Below are 18,869 nucleotides of genomic sequence, written 5' to 3'. Positions count from 1 at the left end.
TGTTGTTTCTATATAAATGACCCCTCATTTATAAAGCAATAAAACTATATGCTGGAGATTATATATAAGTTTATAGTTCAAATCATGATCCTATACAATTCAGTCAGTTAAATTAAATGGCTTACAATAGTGACATGTTTCTTAATATAACACAAATAGCTTCAGCATATATCCCCAAATGAGCAATCACAAACTAGAGAACAAGATGGTTAATTTTCTGAGTGAATAGCTGTATGTTTCTATCTATAACTAGTTTACAATTTGTTTGGTGATTGGACTCTTTGTAGTGCAATGCACTGAACAATCAGAGGTTTGCAAATAAATCTGCATACGTCTGGCAATCGTGAAATAAGTGGACTTCATTTATTTCAGTTCTTTTAGCACCCTATTTCTATGTGCAACATTACTCAATATTCAAAAATATCTATATTAATAATATTTGTAAGTTGAAATATAGTGTCCATGATAAGCATGTCTCCTGAAAGTGCCTAATGAAAAGGGCTTGTAAATTGAAACATCCAATATGTGCCATCAAAAATAAGTACATTTATAGAAAATGCCAGCAAATATATTTATATACCATTGAACCTAGGTTTACTCAGCATAATAGTTAAATATATCCCAGTAATTTATGGACTCTCATTCGTACATAGTAGGATTTTATTAACTCAGAGGACCTTCTATGATTAATTCTTTTTTGCTTTTTTGGTTTTGTTTCATTTTACCTATTTATTTTAGTGAGAAAAATGTTTCCATAGTAGTACTTTACTCCATTTAAAACCTGTACCGGTGGAACACCCACACTAGAATTTTTTTCGAATCAACTGATCATGGTGGATCCGTCATTGTTTTTTTTTTTTTTTTTTTAATTGGACAATTGAAGATTATTAGATTGCAGCAAACAAAAATAACAGTGACAAAAAAAACCTTTATTGTGGTTTTGCCTTTATTGCAGCTTTCGAATGAGTTGAATATTTAATTTCATTTATATCGCTATAATTATCACTATTTGATCTTGATACATTTTTTTTTCTTCTGTTATGTTCTTATGTCATGAATATTTTCTTTCCCAAACTGTAAGATTTTTCTGATAATTTAACTAATATCAGCTTTTAATAATTCCAATTGGCATTAAATAATTCAGGTTGTTTAATAATAATGATACTTATTTGTACCTTACATTCTAGCTCAATGTTTTTTTTGAACTCCAGTTCTCTAAAACCACTAACAGTGCAACTTTCCAGATGTCCTAACGCAAGCCAAGGTAGATCAACGAATTAATCATTTTGACAGCTCTTCTTGTATTAATCTTAGAGCCACCTGTGCTCTTGTGAGGATATCCTGAATACCAGCATTAAACAACCAGATCCGATATTTCTACAGACATTTTATTAAACTTATGTAGACACACACATATTTGCATACCTGTATAATTTTTACATCTCTCTTTCTCTGTGTGTATATATCTAATATATAAAGCTGAATGTGTGTGTGTGTGTGTGAGTGTGAGTGTGTGGATATGTGTGTACGTGTGTATGTCCAGGATTGGCATCTGCACCATCGGAGCTACAGCCACAAAATTTTGCACAGTCACACGTCTGGACCCTGAGAGCGTCATAGGCTATGTTGTGAAGCAAAATTTTAACCCCGCGCTTTCCAATTCACCCAACAATTTTGCCCGTATCTACATAATGGGGAAAAGGTAAAAGGAAAAGTGTTGTAGGCAAATTGACAGCTGCCACATGTGAACAAGGGGGACATAAAGAATGAGAGCGATGGCGCCAAAGAATATATACTGTACAGTTGCTAAGGTGGGGCCCCGACATGGGATACTTACCACACACGGGGATATGAACGCACACACAAAATGCTCCACACACTACCACGTGCTTGAACACATATACCACCCTCAGCACACATTTCACCAAACATACACCAACCTCGCCACATAAAAGTCAAAACACAAAAGTCGCCACTCAAAACTCGCCACGCGCAAAATTCGCCACATGCAAAACTCACCACATGCAAAACTAGGCTCACACAAATCTAGCCACACGTGCAAAACTCACCTCGTGGAAAACTCGCCACACGCAAAACTTGCACACATGGAAAAATTGCCACATGCACAAAAGTTGCAACACATGCAAAAGTTGCCTCACACAAAACTTGCACATACTCAAAACGCACCACACATAAAACTTGCCACACGCAAAACTCGCCATGGGCAAAACTTGCTGCACACAACTTGCTACAATAACCTGTCACATGCAACTCGACACACAAAAAGTTGCTACACGCATGTCGTCACACAAAACTCATCTCACAAAAGTCGCTACATGCATGTCGCCACACGCAACTCAACACACACAACTTGACACATGAAATTCGCCCTAAAACACACACAAGGGTGGTATTATCCTTCAAAAACAAAAATGTGATTAATAAGCAGACAAACTGCAAGTGCAACAAATGTACCATATAGGAAATATGGCAGCTGTCAGTCACATGACCTGTCAATTATGTGTACGTGTGAGCTAATATATACTGCCAGGGGGGAGGGCTTCCTGTTGGCTGGGGATTTATCAGGCTGCCAATTTAGCTTACAAAAACTGAGGTAAAAAAACTGACCAAATAACATGTGAACGAGGTCTAATACAGGAGGATATGACATACAGGTACATACTATATACAGGAGGAGATGACACGCAGGTATATACTCTATACAGGAGCAGATGACACACAGGTATATACTATATACAGGAGGAGATGACTTACAGGTATATACTATATACAGGAGGAGATGACATACAGGTATATACTATATATAGGAGGAGATGACATACAGGTATATACGTAATAAAAGAGATGACACATAGGTATATAGAGGAGGAGATGACATACAGCAGGTATATACTATATACAGGGGAGATTACATACAGGTATATACTATATACAGGAGATGACATACAGGTATATACTATATATAGGAGGAGATGACATACAAGTATATACAGTTAGGTCCATATATATTTGGACAGAGACAACATTTTTCTAATTTTGGATATAGACATTACCACAATGAATTTTAAACAAACTTTCAGACTTTCAGCTTTCATTTGAGAGTATCCACATTAAAATTGGATGAAGGGTTTAAGAGTTTCAGCTCCATAACATGTGCCACCCTGCTTTTAAAGGGACCAAAAGTAATTGGACAATTGACTCCAATTGACTAAAGTACTTAATGAGATATGCAGTTTTAATGTATTTTTGTGAATAGGACACCATAATTCGGTACAGTTTAATGTTTAGTTTTCTTATTTATCTAGTGGGGCTATTAATAAATGAACAAAATAAATTAGTGACACATTTTGAATTTATACAATGTATGCATTTTTTCAATTATTTATCAATTTGTGTGCATTGGTATGTGATCCCACTTAACTTTTTTGGGGTATATTTAGGGTGATATATTTATCACTTTTATTGAAAATATGATTTAATTAGCTTGATAATTTATCTACTATTTATTCACAGCGCTTAAAGAAGTGATGCGTCCCTTAAGTGTAGTGTCATTATAGTGTGTGGCTCTACATGTTGAAAAGCCTTTGATCTGATCTCTTCAGTAATTTTAATCTTGCTTTATGATGAAATTGGAGTACTATCATTTTTGTACAAGAGGTGAATTTTCTATGAGATCTACTTTTCCACTTATGTTTTTCCAAATGGAATTTACTAGTGATGAGCGAATAATGAAATATTCGGATTTGGGAAAATCATCACAAATAATTTATAACATCCGTGTATTCGTACCGAATAACCAATAAAATGCAAGTCATTGGGAAAGCCGAATATTTTCAGCTGGACCCAACAAACAGGTCAGGATGCATGAGAAAAAAGCTGAAATTGATGGGAAAGAGCTAAAACTAAATGGGAACAGCATGGAGAAAATGCCTGCATGCCTTTCTGACTCGCATATGGTATCTGGGAAGGTTTTCAGACCATTGCGTCGGTTTTATGGATTTTTAAAAAGACCTACCAAACCAAACCAAATTCTTTTATAAAAGGAAAAATGCTAAGAAACAATTTTTCCTTCATAATTACATGTATATATATTGCAAAATAAAAAAATATATTAAGTAAAATGATTCCTCCCCTTTAGCATATGTTCACATGGAGCGTTTTGGCGTTAGATTTTCCATTAACATTTGGGAGAGCTCTCACTCCTACATTTGGAAGGATCCTCCCTCATTCCAAAATGTTAGCGGAATACATATTCCCTATCAATTTACAATGCCAGCTAAAACATGCCCAATTGAATTTGGGCTTTGCCCACCACCATCACATTCACCGCCAAGTAATTTTGCGGCACTCGTTTCACATCTTCAGAGGGCCAACAGGTGTCATGAAGCTTGAGTTTTTACCAAGGGGTCTGTATCAGATCAGTTGAACGATGCCGTAATGGGGACATCACAATACACTTTGCAGTTATTACAAGATAGAGTGAACACGTTTCACCATCGCACAATGTGCCAAGTTTTCACATAGTACAAAACATTACTCACATGGGGTATACATACTTCACCACTAAGTACTTGTCGCAGAAAAAGGAGGAGGAGGATGTGATTTCCTGAACAAAATGGTTTGGATGGTAAGGTATGGACATTAAGACAAAGTCCAAAAAAACCCATTTGGACTGCTTTTACATTATGTTGCTGTCATCTGTAGGACTTACAAAGTCGGAGGAAATCCACACCATGTTCAATTTTAGAAGAGTCAGCTTTTCTGCATTTTCCATTGACAGCTCATTGCTCCTATTGCTCCTATTCATTATGATTGCACCAGTCGAACTAAAAACTGCTCAGACAACAAGCTTGTGGCAGGGCATGGCAGCACTGAAAAATCAGGAAGAATGCTGGTATGGTCACTTAAGTAGTCTTTCAAAATTTTGGTCAACTTTTCCGGCATCTTAATAGTTACACCCACAGATAGCCCTTGCTGATTTGATGGTTTCATGAAAATAGCCCAGTTAGGGGATATCCCCCTCCACTGAGTTTCACCTGGTGTGTATGGTGCTCCCTTGTGGGTGAAAACAGCCGGTACCTCTGCCAGGAGCATTGGCTAAAGTTAAAGTTTTTTGCAAGTCTTCCACAACGGCCCTCTGACATGAATGCACTGAAAATGGCACGTCTACCTCTGACATGAGAGAAGCAAATTTCTCCTTGTACTGTGGGTTAGGAAAGGTGCACAGCCAGTATTTCATGTTGGACAAAATGTGTATCCCAGGATTGTCTTTGGAAAGGCATCTGGACATGAACTGTGCTATGTGTCGCAGACTACAAAGAATCAAACATTCAAAGTCCTCATCAAGAATAACACTAAGCATCCCCTCCTCCTCATGATGCACATTAATATTATCTGATTATTCCCAGCACCACCACCCATCATTAGTCAGCCTTGTTCAACACATCACCTGGTATTGACAGCTTGAGTCAAACAGCTGTTATGAGGTCATAGTGACCCAGCTAAAGGTAAAGATACAAGTCATGTCAGAATCGACTTTGTATGGAAAGATGAGACCCATGAGGGTCCCTGAATTCACTATCATCGCACACAACAAGACCTGTTTGGAAGTTCAGTGGGGAGAACCACTGATCGCTCTGTTTTTCTATCCCTTTCAACAACTCGGCTGCGTTGTGAGCTTTATCACCTAAACAGATGAGCTTCAGCATAGCATGCTGCCACTTCTCCAAGCTAGTGCTGCAGAGCTCTCAGCTGGGGAGTGATAGGGAGGCTAGTTCCACTGAGGATGAGGAGTAGGGAGAGAGACAGGAAGTGTAATATGAGGAGACTAAAACCCTGGTGGAAGTTGAGCCAGCTATTCTTGATATGAGTAAGATTTGTGATGTCTCAGTCTCTTACTGCCAGAATCCACTAGGTTCACCCAGTGTGCCATCAGAGAAATTTAGCGCCCTTGTCCACGGGACCTTGTCTACATATCTGTGGTTAATAAACACCTATAAACAAAGGCACCACACATTGGTACTATAAAAAAGTCACTTTATTAATGGAAAAAAGACCACAACCTGGTCTATATTAAAAAAGCCATAATAGGCATATTGGTAAGACATAACAAACACAGAACGGGTAGACAAAACCTGGTAGATAGCAAAAAATAGTTATATACATGCACTAAGTGTGACAATAAGGGCTCTCATTACATAACAAACATGCTATATATAGCGGTAGGGCCGTTATGGAGTCACTTTATTTACTCCAAGACAGTGCTATAGTCACTGTGCACCAAGTACAAGTGTACATATATAACAGGTGCTGGAGCGAACAAAATAAGTCCACATATATTTGCATCTGACTCATTAGGAAAAAAATATAATCAAAATACGTTGTAACATAAGATTAAATAAGCCAAAGACACCTAATATGCACAGTGTCAGAGAATTACCAGGACGTCCAGGGGACAAAGCATTTCACTGCGAAACGCGCGTCGGGTGTGGTAGACTCCTGGTTCCTCTCTCCCCTGTACACGGGTAACACATGTTCTATGTATATATTCTGTAGCAGGGCATATGTCCTGGTAATTCTCTGACACTGTGCATATTAGGTGTCTTTGGCTTATTTAATCTTATGTTACAACGTATTTTGATTATATTTTTTTTCTAATGAGTCAGATGCAAATATATGTGGACTTATTTTGTTCGCTCCAGCACCTGTTATATATGTACACTTGTACTTGGTGCACAGTGACTATAGCACTGTCTTGGAGTAAATAAAGTGACTCCATAACGGCCCTACCGCTATATATAGCATGTTTGTTATGTAATGAGAGCCCTTATTGTCACACTTAGTGCATGTATATAACTATTTTTTGCTATCTACCAGGTTTTGTCTACCCGTTCTGTGTTTGTTATGTCTTACCAATATGCCTGTTATGGCTTTTTTAATATAGACCAGGTTGTGGTCTTTTTTCCATTAATAAAGTGACTTTTTTATAGTACCAATGTGTGGTGCCTTTGTTTATAGGTGTTTATTTGTAGTTTGGTAATCCACATAAGGATATATTATAGGTGTTATATAATATCTGTGGTTAAGTGGACCTTCCCTGTGACTGCTTTGGCCAGAGCTGATATTGTGTCACATGTGTATATGTAATGCTGGGATGGCAGACTGGGAAAAAAAGGAGCGGCTGGGAATTGAGTACCATGGGGCTTCCACCGCAAAAAGGTCACAGAAAAACTCAGTTCCAACAAGCCAAAATGGCATAATTTCCAGGGACAGCAATTTGGCAACGTGGCTTTTTAGCATTTGGGCCTGTGGGTGGGTGTGTGGATATTTCTGATTCCTGTGAAATGTCTGAGGCAGGGACAACTGAACTCTGCACTGGTACAACGAATTGGACATCGTTGCTGACTATTGTGTCTGTGCAACCACAGTTTATGGGCAGGAGGCATCAACACCTCCTTCATGGACAGCAGATTCAGATTGAGAAGGCCATAACACAGGGGAAGGGGTTGTGGTTTCACCCTCAGACACAGATTTTGTACCCAGGTGTTCTGCCCACCTACTGGGGTGCTTAGCTGCCATGTGCTTCTGCATGCTGGTGTTGCTCAGGTTGGCGTCTTATTGCCTCTTCTAAGCTTGGCATGTCATATTCTGCAAATTACAGTTGTTTTGTCTGAAGGACTTTCAGAAAAAACTGCCATACAGGCGAACAACGCACCCTTAGCCTGTTATCTAGCCGAGTGGGGGGCTCTGTGGAAAAGTTGACCGAGTTCTCCCTCTGGTCCAACCTGCCTGTTTTCATGCAATGGATCATCCTTCTCTGCACATCTGTGCTCGCTAGGCGTTCGACTGTGCCAGGTTAGATCAGAGGCTTCATCATTGACCATATCATCTTCCAATTTATCAATCTAATCCTCCTTCTGAGTTGCGATTTTAGGTTGACCTGATAGCAACTGTGCGTCATGATTATCCTCCACATCTTCAGAATTTAAATGACTTTCCCCAATGTGACTTTCTCTAGGCTATGAGTTCTCAAACGGTTGGGCATCCCTGCACTCCAACTCCTCATGACCTGTTTTAATATGTTGCATGTTGAGAGGCCAGAATAATTGCAAGGGAAAATAAACAGTTCATTAGAGTGTCCAGCGTTGGGATCATATATCTCCTGGGACTCTTGATGTGGGGAGAAAGGAGGACCAGGTTGAGGATTCAGAGGCCCAGCATCTTGGCTACTGAGACTGGACCGTGTGGAAGGCATGGTTGTGCTGCTTGTCAACACACTGGAGCCTTTGTGTGGCATCCAATTCACAATATCCTTGCCCTTGTCTGGCTTCAACAGTGGTGTAGCACACTGAACAAATTTTGACAGGAAGCTAAAACAAGATACAGTTACCTTCTGATCTATCATGGCATTGGCAACCACTTCCATACCCACATCCATATTCTTTAATTTCACCATTTCCCATATTGAATGCATTATGAAAAAAAAATCCTAGCCATATTTTTACAAGTACCCTCACAGAGGTGTTATGTACAAATTCCCTGAATCTAGCAATATGTGGGTATTTTTTTTTCAGATAACAGCTTTATTACACATGGCAACAGCAGACTCAAGAAAATTACAGGTAAAGAGTCATGTTTGCATATCTCAGCAAGCTTTCTGACAGTCACACAACTGCTAGATATTTATTGAACCAATAGAAAATTAACTTTTCTTATATCGCCTTTACGACACATGCCAACAACCGACTAAAGAATATTATTGGCACTGTTAAGTTGTGACATTTGAGTATCTCTGCCGGCTTTGCGACAGTTGCACAACTGATAGGTAAATATACGCTGTTTATTCAACCAATAAAAAAAATTATAACGCCTTTAGGACACATGCCAGCAGCAGAGTAAGGAAAATTATTGTCATTGGTAAATTGTGATGTTTGTGTATCTCTACAGGCTTTGCAGAAGTCGCACAAGTGCTAGATAAAGATACGCCATTTATTTAAGAAACATAATTTTTTTTATTTTTTATATCACCTTTATCAGACAGGCCAACAGCAGACTCCGGGAAATTACTGGTAAATATTGATGTTTGCGTAGATCTGCATGTTTTGCGCCAGTCGCACAACTACTAGATAATTATTATTTATTTCAGCAATAGGTGAGCAAAATTATTTAGCAATTATAGTATATTATTTTAGTGGATGAAACCCTGCCTGTCTATCCTTAATCCCACAGTGTGTTCCTAAAATATACAACCCGATGCAAACTAGCAGAGATATCCAGCATGTATTTGCAACAATGATAACACCCTGGTGCCTGCCTTTCACTCTCCCACTTATTAAATCTTTCCCTAGTTCCTACAGTATCTCCACCCAACACATAACTAATCTTCAGCCTCAGTAGCTCTTAAAAAGCTATTTCTAATCAAAACCTCTCCCTATGCGCTGCTTTCCTTCTCCATACGCTCACACTATGCTCTCACTACGCTGTTCCCAGCTGCAAAGTGCGAGGCCAGGCAAATAGCAAAATACTCACCGAGTAACAAAAGCACGAATAGCGTACTATTGGTGCATGTAACAAATAGTGCCTAATGTATTCTTTCATCACTAGAAGTTACCAATACTCTTATTTATAAGTAAAGAATTGTTGAGGAAACATTACTGCATCACATGATTTATGGTTACTATGGTGAGAAGAGAGGAGATTCAAGATATCCTATTATAAAGTGAATGGTCCTTGACACGTTTCAAAAAGTTTTTTTTTTCAGGGAGTCCGTGTTACTGTTAGGGCTTGGCCCCCCGAACACTGGTTGTTTGTCGAGCTGTCATGTCCATGCAGTGTGGCAAACACTGCTTCTGATCAGTGGTAAAATCATCACCTCCAGTGAGAGAGCTGCAGTTTCCATGAAACCAAATGACAGCGTGAGCGGACATGTGATCTGAGGTATAAAATTTTCCTCCAGCCATTGTAGTTGGCTGATGTGACTACAGCTCCAATCAACAGACGCTAACTGCCGCTAATAACAGTGAGGGCAGGATCGACTGATAAGAGCATTCGTCAGCCGGCAACTGCGCTGTAAATAAATAATTGAAAAAAGAAATGGTGTGCGTTCCCCTGTATTTTTGATAACCAGCCAGGCAAAATTCACAGCATTCTCAGCCTAAAATTAGCAGTCACTGAGAAAAGGTGCATCTATCAGATGCTCCAATTCTAGCGCTTTGTCCGTTGACATTAAGCCCACGAAGTAATAATGAAGAGGCATTTGTAATGCACCTATCCATTAATAATCATATTGTTACATTGCAAATAAAGACACATCAAGAATAATGTCTTTTATTTGAAATAAAAACAAAACACACTTTTCTATTTTTATTTAAAATAACAAGCACACTTATACTCACATAATGCCTTTTTCCACTGAATCCCTTGTCTCCTGTAATAAAACCAAATAAAAAAAAATATCCCTCACCTGTCCATTGTTCTGTCCCATGCCATAATCCTTGTCTGGGAATTAATTGATTTCAACCTGGACGGTGTCAAGATGTGATCGTCCAGGCTGAGAACCACTGAAGAATGAGCTGCTGCGAGCTCAATATCAATGACCAGCGGTGGCATCATCAAGGTTACCTTTGGTCACTGTGTCTAAGTTCCCAGCCGGGCTGAATTGCGGTGACCTCAGTGTCGTCCCAACTAGTACTGTTAGAAAGTCTCATGGGGCAGAGGCAAGTTTACTGCAGTTCACCGGGAGAATTTTTCTGTAGTGAATTTTAACTGCAGTGAACTCACCTCTGCACCATGAGACTTTATCACAGTGCTAGCAGGAATATCACTGAGGTCACCACAGTTCAGACCAGCTGGAAATATACCAAAGAAAAAACAGGTAAAGGTGCTTACCTGTCCAGGCCTCAACTCAAATGCACTATCCTTTTCCAGCGGGCCCAAGTAACGATGACGACTGCACAGGTGCGGTAATGCCAAATGAGACAGCCAGATTTTAGGCCCCCCCATTCAAGTGAATGGGGTCTGGGTGAGGCTACTGTTCTGATACCCGAGCCTGAACTTTTTGTAGCAGTTTGGCTGAACTCGCCGGTCCTGAACATCTAGATGTCCACCCATCTCTACTGGTAAGAAACCAGGATGATGCAACACCTGACCATCAAATTTACCTACGTTATGTGCATTTTTCATACCCCAAAATGTTACTTCAGTCTCTGACTGGAGCAGCTTTTCTGTCAATGTGTGAGGAGATATAATCCTACAAAAGGAATGGAGTAATGCGCCACAAACAATAAAGTGAGGTAACAATCATACCAATGATGATATAGAAAATGTTGATTTTATTTTAAACAACTCACATACATATAATGGAAAAGAGTATGTAACCAAACAACAAAAGCAAGATGGGTAATAGGGGAATGACCCAACACCAACAGCAGTCACTCAGGTCTCATGATGATAAGTGGATACACTGTAACCCAGAGAAAAAGAGTATACAATAACACATTCAACAGTAATCTGCCATCGTTGAGTCACTCCAAAAATCCTGGTAGCTGTGTTCCATTACTTTAATGTCCTGGTGAAACCACTTGCCTTGTTCATTGCTTATATCTCCAAAATTTTGAGAGAAGAAATCTAAATGGGAATGCAAAAAGTGCATTTTCAGAGACATGCAACATCCAAGAGACTGGTATGCATTTAGCAGTGGCTCAACACCTTCAACATATTCTGGAGATTTTTTTTCCTAAGAAGTTTTCACAGATCCACTTGAAGCTTTTCCAAGATCTCAATTCCTTATCAGAGTTCCTTCAAACGCATCATCTCTCATAAACTCTCTGATCTGAGGACCAACAAATTCCCCTTCCTTCAGTTTTGCTTGTGAAATGCTGGAGAATTTCTGTGAAATGTACTGGAACCCTTGTGAATTTGTCTTTGTCATGGCTTTCACAAAGATTTTAATCAATCCCAACTTTATATGTCGTGGAGTATTAAAGATTTTTGTTGGAGCAACTAAAGAACTATGCTGAACATTGTCTCTGCGTGGACCAATCACAACGAACATAATGCTCTACTGTATTTCTACTGTCCCATAAACACAAGAAGCAACAATATTTTGTGAAACCTCCTTGCATTTCCATTAGCAGACCAATCACTTTCAAATCTCCACAGATATTCCATTGATGATGCTTATATGGTATAATATCCAAAATAACTGACAGATTTCCTTTAGATGACATGAGTAAGCAATAGGGATTGATGATTTCACATTTCCATTGCGAAACAACACTACTTTCAAACTTCTCTGGGATGAGTCAAAAAACAATCGCCAATCTGCAACAAAATACTTTTGATTTAGTTCTTCAAGGAGGCCATTCACATTGTTAAAGTACACTATTTGTCCATAAAATGTGAACAATTGTGGTGAAGTGTTACTTCTGTTTCGGTAATAACACACTTTGACATAATGATGAAGACTCTTCTGTTTCAACATAGATGCAAGAAGTTCAGCATTATCTTTTAACAATGAAAGGTCTCTGATGAGATAATTTAATTAATGTTGAGTAAAGAGTTCTGGCTAGTGATGAGTGAGCATACTCGGAAATGCTCGATACTCGCGGTACTCGGCAAGCACCGAGCATTTCAGGGTTTGCTCGGTGGGAGCTCGGGTCTCCGCCCTGCATCATTGGCGTTCTTTACAGAGCCAATCAACATGCAGGGATTGTCTGCCATTCACTGTAATGCGACAGCCATCTTTGTTGTGGTATTACAGTGATTGGCTGGCCACACAGCATCATCAGGTCTATAAGAGACCTGGCGCGCTCCTGCTCATCACAGTCACGTCCGGAACAAACAGTGTACGGAGAGCTGCTGCCGAGATAGGGTCAGATTTGTTTTTTTATATTAGTTGTTTTTTTATTAGTTAATATGTGTTTACCATTGTTGAATCCACATATCCAGCTAAACCAACAGTCCTTCTAAGGACTAATTACGGGGTATATAGATTGCAATGCTAAGTAGGACGGGGAGTGTATGTGAGTATATACACATCAGTTCAAAGCTTGCAGGCACTATATGTGGCTATATAGGTATCATTGCATACATCAAGAGGGTCCATTATTGTCTGATGCTGCTGCATATTACATATATACCTAGCTCCAGGTATCAGTGGCTTGAGTAATTTTTTTTGCACCTTAATCCTGATTATTTTATTGCAAAGTAATCCAGACCCCTTTTTTTCTCCATTTGCTTGTTGACAATGCAGACTACAGCCAGATCATTTTAATACTACACTGATTTTACTACTACAGAAATTTTAAATGGCTGTGCCCATCCCAAGCATCACATCTGAGTGCGCAAAAAATTCTGGCATTTTTTGTGGTACTGTAGAATTTTTTGGAGTGTCTTATAACAAATTTTGACACCATTTTGCTAACCAAAAAACTATTTATCTGTCAAAAAATATTTAGCTGTTCCAAAAATATTTAGTTGCCCAAAAAAGATTTAGCTGCTAAAAATTTTTAGCTTGCAAAAAATATTTAGCTGCCCAAAAAATATGTAGCTACAGTTCATATATTTAACACTGTGTTTTGTCCGCCACGCGCATTGCATATCATTGCGCTAAATATTTTACAATTTTAGTCCTTCAAATAATTTTTTTGTAGTGTCATAGCCTACTTATTGACACAATTTTGTTGTGCAAAAAAAAAAAAAAAATCCAGGCCACATATTTAACAGTGTGCTATCTCCGTCAAAAGCCTGATCTATCTGTGGCCTACAAATTGTGGCATTTCAGGCCTACATTCTCCTTTTTTGCCTGGTATCTCCATCATGAACAAGGATAATGGTGTGCACTCTGGTCAAGGACACGGAGGTGCTGGTAAAACAGACCGTGTGGTCAAGTCAATAGTAGAAGAAAAAATAATACCGCACACTCGAAACTGGTATGATGCAAAAAGGTATATGCCAGATTTATTCAAGAAAACAAGTCAACAATTGCCACTGTGATAATTCGTAGATAGAAACCCGACGTTTCGACCCTCCCGGGTCTTATTCATGGGGTTACTTAACTCTTTTGATACACAGACATGGGAATGGCAGTGAAAGAAGGCAAGACAATGGTCCTTTTAAGGCATAACCTTATAGTGGGTCCAATAATTGCTCCTGTGGTATAGGTAGAGGGGTCCTGTTTAGGGTGAGCCGCAGCATATAAAGAAGTCCTTATAATGGGTCTAGTGAATGCTCCTGTGGCATAAATAGAGGGATCCTGCTTAGGGTGGGCCGCAGCATGTGGAGCTGTCCTGCTCTGTCCTGTGTCCGGGGGTCAGCGGCGCATCCCGCGCCCAGCTGTGCTGTCCTGGATTGGACATTATTTCTTGAATAAATCTGGCATATACCTTTTTGCATCATACCAGTTTCGAGTGTGCGGTAACGATACCCAAATATTTGAGAAGCCATGGTCACATGAAGGCAACAATGGGAAAGTGTCACAAGATGTGGATGATGATGAGACACAATTGCCAGAAAAAGTCAGAAGGAGGACCAGCGTGCAGAAGTGAAAGACGAGGTGGTGGATGATATAGTTAGTGACCCAACCTGGCAGGAGGACATGCAGAGCGAGGACAGCAGCACACATAGGGAAGGAGGCATAGTACCCTAACAGGCAGTAAGAAGCAGTGTGGTGGCCACAGACAGAAGGTGTGCATCCTTTCCCATAACACCAACATGAGGAAGTTGCCATTCTAACTGTTAGGTCTTCCCGAGTCTGGTTGTATTTTAAAGACTCTGCCAATGACCCCAAACAGGCCATTTGCAGCACCTGTCATGCCCGCATTAGCAGGGGTAGCAAAGCTACGAGCCTGACCACCAGGCTCCAGGAACAGTGTCTGCGGGTGACACCACTGCTTCTTCCACTGTTTTGCATGCAAGCCAATCCCCTGTCCACAGTGCATTAGAAGACGCCTCGTGCCTTCCACCTGTCGTTGCCCACAGTCAACTAGCACCATCATTAAGCACATCCTTGTCCCAGAACAGCCTTCAGTTGTCCATACCCCAGTCATTGGAACACAAGTGTAAATGCACATCCATGATAATGTGTGCAACTGTAAAGCCCTGCAGAATATGTTAGTGCTACATAAAAATAAAGATTATTATTATTAACCCAATGCCCCACAGGCCACAGTAGTAAATTCACACATTTGTCTTCTGCTTGCGGTTGAAACGTTACCTTTTAGGCTCATGGAGACAAAAGCTTTCCGCAGCCAGATGGCAGTGGCCGACACAAGGTACTTGGTCCTCAGCCACCACTATTTCTCCCGGCGTGCCTTACCGGCATTACAAAAGCACGTGTCCCACAACATTACCCGTCCCCTAAATAATGCTGTTACTGGGAAAGTCCACCACGGACACGTGGACAAGTGCTTGTGGGCAGGGACGGTACATCTCACTGATGGCACACTGGGTTAACATAGTGGAAGTCGGGACCCAGTTGGACCTTGGGATGGAACATGTCCTCCTGACACCGAGGATTGTTTGCCCTACGTAAATCAGGGTTGCCCCCACAGTCTACAGCTCCTGCACCTCCTCGTCTTCAGCCTCCATCTCTGAAATGAGCACATCAGTCACAAGCTGTAAGCAATGCAGCATTTCCTCAGCCAAGCGACAACTGGCTGTGCTGAAGCGAATCTGCTCAGGTGACAAACTGCACAATCCTGAAAAGTTGTGGACAGCTCTAAATGAGCAGTCAGATTTATGACTGACACCATTTAACCTACAGCCAGGCATGGTCGTATGTGACAATGGTAAGAACCCGGTGTTAGCTCTGAGGTGAGATGAGCTCACACACATACCTTGCCTAAACCCCATCATTCAACAGTTTCTCAAAAGCTACCCGGAGCTGTCGGATCTGCTTTTGAAAGTACGCCTCCAGTGTGCCTATTTTGGAAAGTTTGCTACAGCTACAGCTGCCCTTGCCTTGCTTCAGAAGCATGTGCAGCTTTCGGCTCACTGACTGGTGTGTGATGCCCCCACGCATTGGAACTCTACACTGCATACATTGGAAAGGTTTTGTGTACAGAAGAGGGCAGTTTTTGACTACCAGCATCAACAAGGCCCTCGTAATTCAGTTCAGACTCCACACATAGGACCTCAGGAGCGGACATGGATGTCCGACATATGTACCATCCTACAAAACTTTGAGGACTCCACCAAGATGATGAGCAGTGATGACACCATAATTAGCATCACAATCCTGCTTTTCTGCATTCTGAAAAGCTCTCTGCTTACAATGAAAGAGAATGCATTGCAGGCAGAATACGAGGAAATAGAGAAAGTAACCATACAGAGAGATTACACACAGCCCAGCCTCATGTCGTCCCAACATGGATTGGTAGAGAAATGAGGAAGAGGAGGAGGAGGAAGAACAGTAGCTACTTTAATGCGCTGTAGACATTACTATAAGCACAACTGTCATACTGTCTGGTCAGACCTGAGGACAGGGAGGAGGAAGAGAAGGAGGAGGACTACAGCATGGTCAATTGTCCTGTTGGTTAGGACACTGAAGTCTTGCATGTTAGCAGTCTGGCATGCATGGCTGACTTTATGTTGCGCTGCCTTTCCTGTGCCCCTCGCATTATGTAAATTTTTGGTGCCAATCATTACTGGTGACACTTCTAGACCCACACTGCAAGCAGAACTTTCAATCTCTTCTTCCAGGGCAGACAGTTCTACTAAAATGGTAGAGTACCAAAGGGCCCTTGTTGCGGAATTACTAAAAAAAAATCTCATCTGAGAATGCTGGCGTCAGAAATCACAGTTCGTTGGACAACCAAGAAGTACAGGTGAGAGAGGTACAACTCCAATCCAGCAGAGGCAGAGGAACACTGGCAAAGCTCTGAGAGAGTTATCTCACACCCTCCCACTTCCCTGGCCCAGAGGCAAGGGGTACTGTCACAAGGAGTGCAATGTTTTGGAAGATGCTGAGGGAGTACTTTGCTGACCCTACCAATGTCCTCCGTGATTCCTCTGTGCTTTTTAATTATTGGTATTCAAGCTGGACACGTGGCATGAACTGCCTCTCTACGCCTTGAAGGTCCTGGCCTGCCCTGCTGGTACCATTTTGTCAGAGCGGGTTTTTAGTGCTGCAGGTGGAATTATAACTGATAAGTGCATCTGCCTGTCAACTTAAAATGCTGACAGGCTGACTCTTATAAAAATGAAAAGGGGCTGGATTGGGCCAGACTTCTCTACACCACCGAGTGATAACAGCAAAACATAACCTCCAATACAGTGCATTTTTTTGGGAAGTGTATTCCCATGCACCTCTTCACACCCACACATGGTTATACACTTCCTGATTTTGGCTATTTGGTGTTATCCTCCTTCTCCTCATCATCCATCATCACTAGAACACCAGGGTCAATGTGTTCTGTGATGCTACAGGCACTCTATTTTTTTGCAAGGGTGTTAATAATGCACATAAATAATTAAATTAAAAAAAATATGTACCCTCCAGGGGTAAATGTTTGTCAGCACATACACTTATTGTATGGCCATTCCAAATATACGAGACCCACTCCTTTAAATTGGGAATAGATTCTTAGGAGGACATCCTCCATGTCTCTTCAGACACCACCATTAGAGCATCAGGGTGAATGTATTCCGTAAGGCAACGGTCACTCTTTTTTTTGGCAAGGGTGTTTATGATGCCCATAACTAGTTATGTTAAAAAAAGTGTACCCCCCAGGGAGAAATGTTTGTCAGCCCATATACTTAGTGTATCGACATTACAAGTATAGGAGACCGGCTCCCTCATATTAGAAACATTTTTGTATTGAGCCCTCCTCCACAGTTCTTTCACTGGACATTGGAATGCCTCCTAATTTTTTGCAGGCCTTGCATTCACTGCAAAGACAAACACTATGGGAGACCCACTTCTTAATAATGGGCTTATTGTTTTTCAGGAGGCCCACCTCTACATCTCTTCCAAGGCTCGTTGGGGTGCTTGTTACTCTGGTGCAGGGCAGGCCTTGCATGCAATGCATAGGCTAACAGTATGGCAGTGCCAAATTAAAAAAAATGGGAAATTTGGTTTCATGTGGCTATCCAGTGCATGGGCTCAAAGGTTTATTGGGGTACATGTAACTTTGACGCAGGGCAGGCCTTGCATTCAATGCATAAGCAAACAATTTGGATGTACCAAATTCATAACAATGGGAACTGTAAGGATTAGTCAGCTGCTTCATCAATGCAATTCTTCACTCCAGGTTCTTGATCCTCGACACTGCAACTCTCCACTTCAATGTCTTCAGCCTCAACACTGCAATTCTCCACTCCAGGATCTTTAGGCTCACCACTGCAATTCACCAATGCAGGTTCTTCAGCCTCAACACTCCAATTCTCCACTTCAATTTCTTCAACCTTAACAATGCAATTCTCCACTCCAGATTCTTCAGCCTCAACACTGCAATTCTTCACTGACAGGTATTCCTTAGCCTCAACCCTGCAATTCTCCTCTCCAGGTTCTTCAGGCTCACCACTGCAATTCAACAATGCAGGTTCTTCAGCCTCAACACCGCAGTTCATCAATGCAGGTTCTTCAGCCTCAACACTGCAATTCTCCACTGCCACGTATTCTTTAGCTTCAACACTGCAGTTCTCCACTCCAGGTTTTTCAGGCTCACCACTGCAATTCACCAATGCAGGTTCTTCAGCCTCAACACTCCAATTCTCCACTTCAATTTCTTCAACCTCAACAATGCAATTCTCCACTCCAGATTCTTCAGCCTCAACACTGCAATTCTTCACTGACAGGTATTCCTTAGCCTCAACCCTGCAATTCTCCTCTCCAGGTTCTTCAGGCT

Source organism: Ranitomeya imitator, chromosome 3, assembly GCF_032444005.1.
Source record: "Ranitomeya imitator isolate aRanImi1 chromosome 3, aRanImi1.pri, whole genome shotgun sequence".
Lineage (NCBI taxonomy): Eukaryota > Metazoa > Chordata > Amphibia > Anura > Dendrobatidae > Ranitomeya > Ranitomeya imitator.
The sequence above is the reverse complement of the archived record's forward strand: the minus strand, read 5'-3'. Positions refer to the sequence as shown.